Here is a 9,091-nt window from a genome sequence, read left to right on the forward strand (position 1 = left end):
ATAACTATTAATTTTGGTTCTATTTCCACATGCAACAAAGATAGTGTGAACCAGTTATATTTATCAAACAACTTATTAGTCAACGCGTAAATATTAAAGTGGATAAGTGTCTTAATAATAATATCAATAAGTATGAGTAAAATTTATCTCCTCTGTCTGAGTACAACCGCGAGTCTTAATTCTTGAGCGTTCGTGAGTCCAACGATGACTCACGATAGTTTTCCAAATAGATTAAAGGCACAGAAGCCAGAAGATAGTTATGGCACAAAAGCCAAGATAGTCGTCTGGTAGATTGTAGCTTGTCAACCTACTTTCGTAGGCTATGACTCCTAAGTTTATCTCCTCGTAGCTTGTGCTCGTAGGTTGTCCTCGTAGGTTGTACTCAGTGGTCTAAAATACTCATATATATATAATATCTAATGGGAAGTATTGTGGTTTTGTGACCTACATCCCATACGCAATACAGTATGTTACAGCAAGATATAGTTAACCACAATAACAACAAATGCGGTTGCGGTTCTAAAATATGTTTACGCATGTAAGCAAGCTTCTAGCGCATGCAAGCAAGCTTGTAGATAATGTCCTAATTAGTAATGACATTGCAAAATGGATTTTAAAGTTAAAATATAAAAATATGAAATTATAATATGATTTAATAATAGTTTATAATTGATATTACATGATAGCAGTTGCTATCATGTAACACCACTTTTTAAGTATGTATGGTATTTTGATTCATTCATTTTTTATCATTTTCGCGCACTATATTGAACATAAACGACGCAGCATTTATCCATTTTAATAAATTCAGATTAAGACTGTCAATTTCTGTGCCAAGGTATTAATAAACTTCCTATATATTGTAAGTTCTCATCACCTAACTAAAGGATTGTATCACATTAGCCAAGTGGTTGAAATATATTAAGAATAATAAAGGACCCAGAATAGAAACCTGTGGGTTTTCTGAGAGACTTTCTTCTTCCTGTGATATAACTCTTCATATTATAAAGCGAATATATAACAAAAGAGAGACGCAAAGGTATAGAAACATGTGGTAGACTGAAAGGTGGAAAAACTTTTTATCATGAGGTAGACCCAAAGGTGGACAAAAACATAGACAAAAAGCTGGACACAAAGGTAGACAAAAGCATAGACTAAAAGGTAACACAAATAAAGGCAAAAAGATACACAAAAATATACACAAAAGATTGACGAAGACTAATGGAAACAAAAAGGTAGACACAAAAGTAGACGTAAAGAGTAAAATCAGACAAAAACATTATAATGTGCAAGGATTGTCGTTTCACAAAAAGATAAATTACTATTTTTTTCATTTGATTTTAGCCATTTGGGCCAACAAACTGGGAACAATTAAACTTGTTTTGGAAGAAAAAGAATGGACGATATTAACCATCGCATCTAGCTAATTTTCAGGCTGTCTGACAAATATCCCTAGTTTCATGTCGACGACGGCAAGTACAGAAGCAAGGTTGACCATTTCTTACAACTGTGCATGTCGCACATGGCATGAAATTGAAAATATTGACTGCGGTAAGAAAATTAGGATTTTTATAATTTATCCATGTTTTTATCCCACAACATTTTCACATTAAAAAATGTCGAAATTGAGGCGTTTGATAATGGCGTGATTTTTTTCTTCTGTAAAGAAAATGAAATTGTGTAAAGTTACAATAGCTAATTTAACACCTGAGATAAACATAACTTTCTCATGAGTTTATTTTGTTGCTGTAAAAATCCTACCATCATAAATCTTTGGTTAAAAGTAACTTGTCTTTCGATCAATTATCGAGACAAGAATCTTGATCTAAGAAAGAAAAATGCTCAGGAAAACGTTTTAAAACAGCCAAAGGCCAATAAACTGCATTTGACTTGGAGACACTGGAGATTGAAACGTCGCTAAAGAACAAAATCTTTTCATTTCCCATTCATAGCTTGCCATGTAAACGGCCTGGTGGACTCACAATATATTTACGTCTTGTAAAATTACTGTTAAAAACGATGAAGGAGGAAAACGATACTTACTATCTTAATATTTCCTCAGTTATAAAGCAGTTCAGACGAAGTAGAATATCAATTCCTAAATAGCTCAGCCTCAAGGGAATGGTAAACAAAAGCCCAAGACGTTTTCATCGTGGACAATAATCAATTCCTTTATTTATATAAGTCCTCCATCGTGGTGAATTAAAACCACCAACATTTGTTCTATGTTTCACAATTGCATTAACAGAAAAATGTTCACGTCTAAAATAACGCAAAGAATTAACATTAATAAGAACGAAAACTTTAAAAGAAGACGTATATTTCACCCGTTTTGCTCATTCTAAATGGGTATTACTCAGAGTTCTAAACTTTAGAATGCGGAAGATAGCCAAATTAGATATCTTTCTGTGCCATCTAATAATGGATGTGGTAGGATGATGTTGTACACTATTCTACTCATAAGGATAATATCTGAGATCGTCGCCATTTTTGTTTCCAAACATACACTAATAATCTATACCAAGGATTTTTTATATACAATGAACAACAGACCTGAAAAATATAACAAACTTTCAAAAGAGCAAATTGATGTTCTTAATTACTATTTTGAGAATGGCATGAAATCTACTCTGTGTTTTGAGCTGATAACAACAGCCGCCGATGAAACGTCGTTGTCTGTGGACAAGGTCAAGGTGAGAACAACCTCTTCTTTAGTCGTCCGCCGTCTTTTAAAATTTTCTCTGTATGCAGTAAACCAACTACGAAACCAGCGCCATCAAATCAAAGCCATACGTATCTCAATCACATCCCTAAATTTGTATTTCTACTCCACAGTAATTTGTATGAAGCTCTACTTTAAACTTTCCTTTTTCAAAAAGCACATTCTTATAATGTATTGTGATATACAATAGACATCATTTATGTACAGAGTTATGGGCTGTGAAACACAGTAACTGGTGCAGCTTTATTGTAACACTTGATGTTATTATGTCAGTAAAAATTTCACAAAATTTGTTTGATACTGCATGTTTTGAAATTATCCAACAGCTTCTTCACAACTAACATTATGCTTTTTTCAGAAATGGATTGGCAACAAAGTTGCTTCTGTCAAAAGAAAATGTCAATCTAATAATTCAGAGTCACCCCTACCCTCATGTAATCCACCAAAAGTCCCCAAACCACCACCCAGATTACGGCGGTCAAGCGGACATAATCAATTTTGCTCAGAATTTTCTAAATCAGGTGAATGAAATATTAAAATCACTTTAGTATCATCAATAAGGGTTTAAGGAATGTACCCATCAAGAATTTGCTATGATGAAAGCCTTGACAAATTTATCCATTATTGCAGATGAAGTAAAGGGACTGTCTCACCTGAGTGAAAACAATAAATTGGCTTCTGTCAAATGGATTGGTCTTTGAGAATCTGAGCAAAATAAATACATACAGAAAGCTAATGACATGAAAAACAACCCAGTGACATTAGATGATGCTCAAAGAACAAATATGGTTGATCAGCATATGAAATTTTTAGCTGAGAAGGTAACAGTCGTTTTAATAAATTAATTTTGCAATGAATAGCCGAGGTAGCATTAAGTAATTAGAATAAATTAGAATAGGCCATTGATTGGGGAGACTTAAGTCTTTGGAAATGTACATAATTCATGGTATTCTAATAAAGGAAGTTTATATTGCCTTAACATTGGATGCATTTCTTATTGTGTTAAGTTGAGTAAAACTCTTTGTTTTGAGCATGTATTTTTTGTGCAAACATGGTTGCAGTGATTACCAGAAAGAAAGTTATTTCTTATTGCAAACTTGTTTTTCTTTTGGCATGAAATTTGCCTTGAACGTCATCTGGCATGAAAATTTTTTTGTATTCTGTTTATGTAGATTGTATCAGTTGAACTGTTTCATAAGGCTATGAAAGAATTATTGAAGAAATGACTTAATAATAATAAACTATATTTAATGGTAGTATGAAGTTTAAAGTTTGTGTGAAATTGAAAATTTATACAGTTACTAAATGCTGTGAAAAGTGATTATAAAATTCTTTTGGTTCCAAGAAGATTAATCACTGAAGAGATGATTGTTGTTGCTGTTGTTGTTGATATTTTATGACACTATTTATACTTCACTGCTTTAATCACAGATGTAATGCAGACATATATGTCATATAATTTGGGATATGTAGAATAGTGTTTGGACAACAACAGATTCTGTTTAATTCTACATCAGTAATGATGATCATTACAATAGCATTGATGGTATAGCATTACATTTGTAGAAATAATATCATAGCAATACCAACAACAACAGAAACTATAAAGTAAATGGTTTGAACTCGGGAGTATCGTTACATGTTTGTGAATGTAGATCGTTCAATTTGGTATAGTCCTGAGAAGGATTGTTTTTGTTGTTGTTGACTGACGTTTCGACAACCTTAGCGGTAGTCATTTTCAGAGTCAAATGAGGAGTAAACGTCAGGTTAGTCGTATTTGTTATCTGGTTCTTACGTCGTTGTATTGTGTGTACAGGAAATGTGTATTGTCATTGTGAATTAGTGTGAAGTGTAATGTTTTTAGTTGATCGTTTGTATTGTGAATAAGTCGTTTGTAAGGTGCCGGTAATTGCTTTAATCTGTTCAGGGGGGGTTGTTCCAAGTTGGTGTACCAACTTTTTAATGTAAGCCGTTGTTTATAGTCAGTACTGTAAGTAATGCATTTTGCCGAGTCACAGTCAATGTTGTGCTTTGTAATTCGGTGATGTTCGGCAATGTGATTAGTTTTGTCTTGTTTCTTAGTTGCTCGTTTGTGTTCAGTAAGTCTTATGTTTAAGTTCCTACCAGTTTCCCCGATATAGGAGGCGTGGCAGTCGGAGCAGTTTATTTTGTAAACTGCACCTTGTCGTTCGTTGGGTTGTTCTTTGTCCTTTATATTCGTTAGTACTTGTCGTAACGTTGTGATTGGTTTATGTGCGACACGTATGTTGTATGGTCGTAAGATACGCGAGATAGTCTCAGACGTACGTACCTTTGATGTAAGGTATAGTTGCTGTTGTCACTGAGCTGTTCGTTTTGTTGGGTTCGTCGGGTTTGTAAGTGTTGCGTTTGATAAAGTCAGAGTTATAGTTGTTTTTGTCCAAAACACGTTTGAGATAGTTTTTTTCGTTGTGTAGAGCGTCCGGTGAATCACATATGATTTGTGCACGTCTTGTTAATGTTCTGATTTTGGTGGCTTTGTGTGATGTAGGGTTGTAAGATGATTGGTCTAGTAGTCGATCAGTATGTGTTGGCTTGCGATAAACTGTTGTTCGTAGTTTTTGTCTGTCATGTTTTACCAAACAGTCAAGAAAAGGAAGAGTTCCGTTTTCTTCGACATCTTTGGTAAATTGTATGTGGCTGTTCTGTTTGTTGATGTGAGTGTGAAAGTCATCAATCTCGTCTTCATGTAGTGCTGTGATTGTGTCATCTACGTAACGGAACCAAAAAGGTAGTGCATGTTTGTAAGTCGTGAGCGCCCGTTCCTCTATAGATTGCATTACAATTTCAGCAACTAAATCACACATCACAACTAAAAACATTTCACTTCACACTAATTCACAATGACAATACACATTTCCTGTACACTCAATACAATGACGTAAGAACCAGATAACAATTACGGCTAACCTGACGTTTACTCCTCATTTGACTCTGAAGATGACTACCGCTAAGGTTGTCGAAACGTCAGTCAACAACAACAAAGACAGTCCTTCTCAGGACTATACCAAACTGGACGATCTACATTTACAAACATGTAACAGAAACTATGTATAGTAAATAAAAAATTATAGCAATAATAATAAAAACAAATGTTTCCATAATTTCGTAAAAGCACTATTGCCAATACACATTTAATATAAACGACAACTTTTTTGAAAATAGACATGTTTCGACATGGCATCCTGAGATGTCGAAACATGTCTATTTTCAAAAAAGTTGTCGTTTATATTAAATGTAAAAACAAATGTCATCTCATTCTAATTGTTAAAGTCCATATTGCTGCAAACTATACATAGCTTTTTGCAGTATTTATGCCTAATATGACCATTATCAATTATTTTACTTTTCTTTTAGTTCAATTACTTGGAGTATCTTGGTTGCCAGGCCAGCTGCTTACTAGTGAATGGAAAAAAATAACTTTATGTCCTTGGTTCATCAGGAGGAAAAAGATTTGTTCACAATAAACCAGCAGTTTTGCGCAAGTTTCAAGCAATGTTTGGTAAAGAGTAAAAAATTTGCAAAGATCACAAATACGTAATAGGCATAAAGTTTAACTTCTATTGATATGTCAGCACTAGTTCATGGATACCAGTTACTGGATAGTAGTCAAGTAGATACATATGACTAAGTTTCAGAGCTTTACTATAATGTCGTATTACGTATGTTTGCAAAATGTTCATCCCATCTCAAAATAGCATATTTCTAACGGTAATATCAAGGTATTTTTGGTATCCGATAAAGTGGTATACGTATATAATATCATGAAACCATTTGCTACACTGTGTTTCGCGCCTTTTGGCAATCACCAGGTGAAAGACAGTTTAGTTGATGCTTTATTTTACTTTTATGAATTTATATTTTGCTCAATCTATAAAGATATTGAGCACGCTTTTATAACGAAAATTCACAAACTATAATTTTATATTGACAAGCCTGCTTCGTGATTTCTCACTCTTCATTAAATTCTCTAAAAAGAGTGAAAATCACGAAGCAAGCTTTTTGGGATAAAATTGTAGTTTGTATAGGTAAAAAAAAATTTGTATGCTATATTTGGTAGATGTAGACCGAGAAAAACAGAAATGGACTCATGAAGATGTAAGAATGCTCTTTAACAAGAAGTATAGTAAGTTAATTTTTTATTTATTCTTGTACGCAGGTCTTTACCATTGAGAGTGATGTGACTATACAGGTGTAATTTTAACCACCACAGGCCTGGATAAAGTATTTCACTCTATGGCTGAAAGTTTAAAAAAATATTTTTTGAATAAATTTTTCATTAAATACTTTTGAAAACAGTATAATGTTGTTAATAACAGTTACGTACAAAGGTTACCTGTATATTCCTGAATGGTAGTGTTTACCTTACAGTGATAGTGTAATTTTACTTTTTGATACACCTGCATAAATAAATCTTCACTGTTTTTTTAATAAAAAGTTTATGGAAGATACAAAATTTTTTCCTGTGACTAAGTTTGTAACAAATTACCCTTTTTACAGTCATTATGTTAAGTCATTATGATTGTTAGTTCTTGTCAGTGAGCATTTTTCTTAAAGGTGAAGCAAAAGGTGTGACTGGTTCTCGCGTTCCATATCTTTCTGGTGGTTTTCATGTTGAAGGACTACCAGATGACATTCGCCTAAAGAAGCCACGGCAATATAGCTCAAAGGAAATACAGAAAATCATGGACTGCCAGGACAGTATTTCCTTCATTCTTGAAGCGTCAGAAGGTGCACCTTTGCAAGATTTTGGTGAAGACTGCAAGGAATTACTTAGTAATGTATTCGGAAAATGTGACTTTAAAGTATCAAAAGAAGATGTGGAGGTATTGGATATTAATACCTCATAAAATTTCTGAAACCGAAGAAATAATATCAACTCACTGGAAAGTGTTATGTCCAGAAGCTTTGAGAGAGTTAAAAAAAAATTGAATGCATATGTGTCTCAGGCAAATCATTTCGTTTTGCCTGCGTACTGTGATTATGAAGAAAGTCAGTTCTGGCTTTTTTCATTTACGGGATCTCTACAAGCTCTGCAGCAGATAAGAGCAAGAGGTAAATTGACAGGATGTTGGCTAAATCATGAGTCAGGCAATACCTTCCATCTTATTAAGAAAAAAGAAACAATCTTTGGAAAAAATACTATTAAGGACAATGGCAATGTAATTTTTGAGACTCATAGGTTTACTGATTATTCCCAAACCTTCATATTGAACAAGTCCTTTGAAAGGAAAATTACTCAAATTTTATCACAACAGGGATATATATAGTTTTCAATTTTCCACCAATTAAAAAAAATTTCATTGTTTACAATGGTAACAGGTAGCACTGCAAAATGTGCATTGTAATCAACTCAGTTTTTAGTTTTAGTTGGATTGAACATGGTTTTTTAAAAGATAATATTTTTCTATTCACATGTAAGCCATGCAGAATGTCTAATTCTATAATTAAAATTTCAAAATTAAAGCCCAAAAGTAAAAACTACATTTTATAGAAAAATATTTTTTTTAAGGGGGGGGGTTCTACCTTTCACCAACACAAAGACATGCACAATTCACTGAATAGGCAAATAAGATATCATATTTGTAAAATTAACTGTAATAATTCAGATACTTTTGCATTAGCAAAAAAAATGTATGTTTGTACAATATGTTTTAAACGTCTTGCTATTGACAATGCATTGCAACCAGAAAAAATAGCTTTGGACAATTGAGTTTCTTTTGCTGGCGTAATGCACATGTTTCTTTTATTGCAGGGAGAGTAGTTACTTTATGTAGCAAGACGCCAAAGTCTAAGCAGTCTTGCTGACTTAAGTTGTCGTCAATACTTCCACATAAAGCTTTGACTTCATTAAGATTCAGAAATGCTGGCACCCAAACTTTTTTCTTTTCTTTTTGTTTCACAACAATAATGTTTTGAACTCCAAGACCTCCATGAGCAAATCCACAAGAATGCAACAGCTCTATGCCTTCCCATGTCTTAATTCACAAAGGTATCCACTATGCAAAAGTGATTCCATGACTATAGCACAATCCTTCCAAGGACATGTACACTCCAGTTCCTACATGACCATAAAATTTTGTTATTAAAATGAATGGCTTTTCATCCCGACAAATACCAATTAAGATTGGAAAACATGGATGAGATGGTAAGCTAAGAATAGTTCTTGCTTCCTCGATGACATCAAACTCAGATTTTTCGCTGCAACTGCCATTCCTCTAAACAAACATAACTCCATGCTATCAAAATTACCATTTGGGAAAGAATATCTAGGCTTCTTTGATGAGGAACGTAGCAATTCCGACAGATTGATACTCATGCAATCAGGTA

At 33.5% G+C, this 9,091-nt stretch overlaps 2 long non-coding RNA genes across 2 annotated transcripts; one reads left to right on the plus strand and one right to left on the minus strand.

The window, feature by feature from the left end:
* Positions 1-1,713: 1,713 nt before the first annotated feature.
* LOC124441259 lies at positions 1,714-2,136 on the minus strand. The gene is made up of 2 exons (XR_006946924.1): positions 2,044-2,136; positions 1,714-1,825 (listed from the first exon to the last, which is right to left on the minus strand). It is a non-coding gene; the product is annotated as an uncharacterized LOC124441259 (long non-coding RNA).
* Positions 2,137-2,629: 493 nt separating this feature from the next.
* On the plus strand, positions 2,630-8,409 carry LOC124441258. Its single transcript, XR_006946923.1, has 6 exons — positions 2,630-2,693; positions 3,081-3,243; positions 3,353-3,543; positions 6,119-6,263; positions 6,822-6,887; positions 7,319-8,409. It is a non-coding gene; the product is annotated as an uncharacterized LOC124441258 (long non-coding RNA).
* The last annotated feature ends 682 nt before the right edge of the window (positions 8,410-9,091 follow it).

The sequence above is a fragment of the Xenia sp. Carnegie-2017 genome, unplaced genomic scaffold, assembly GCF_021976095.1.
Source record: "Xenia sp. Carnegie-2017 unplaced genomic scaffold, XeniaSp_v1 HiC_scaffold_20, whole genome shotgun sequence".
Taxonomy (NCBI): domain Eukaryota; kingdom Metazoa; phylum Cnidaria; class Anthozoa; order Malacalcyonacea; family Xeniidae; genus Xenia; species Xenia sp. Carnegie-2017.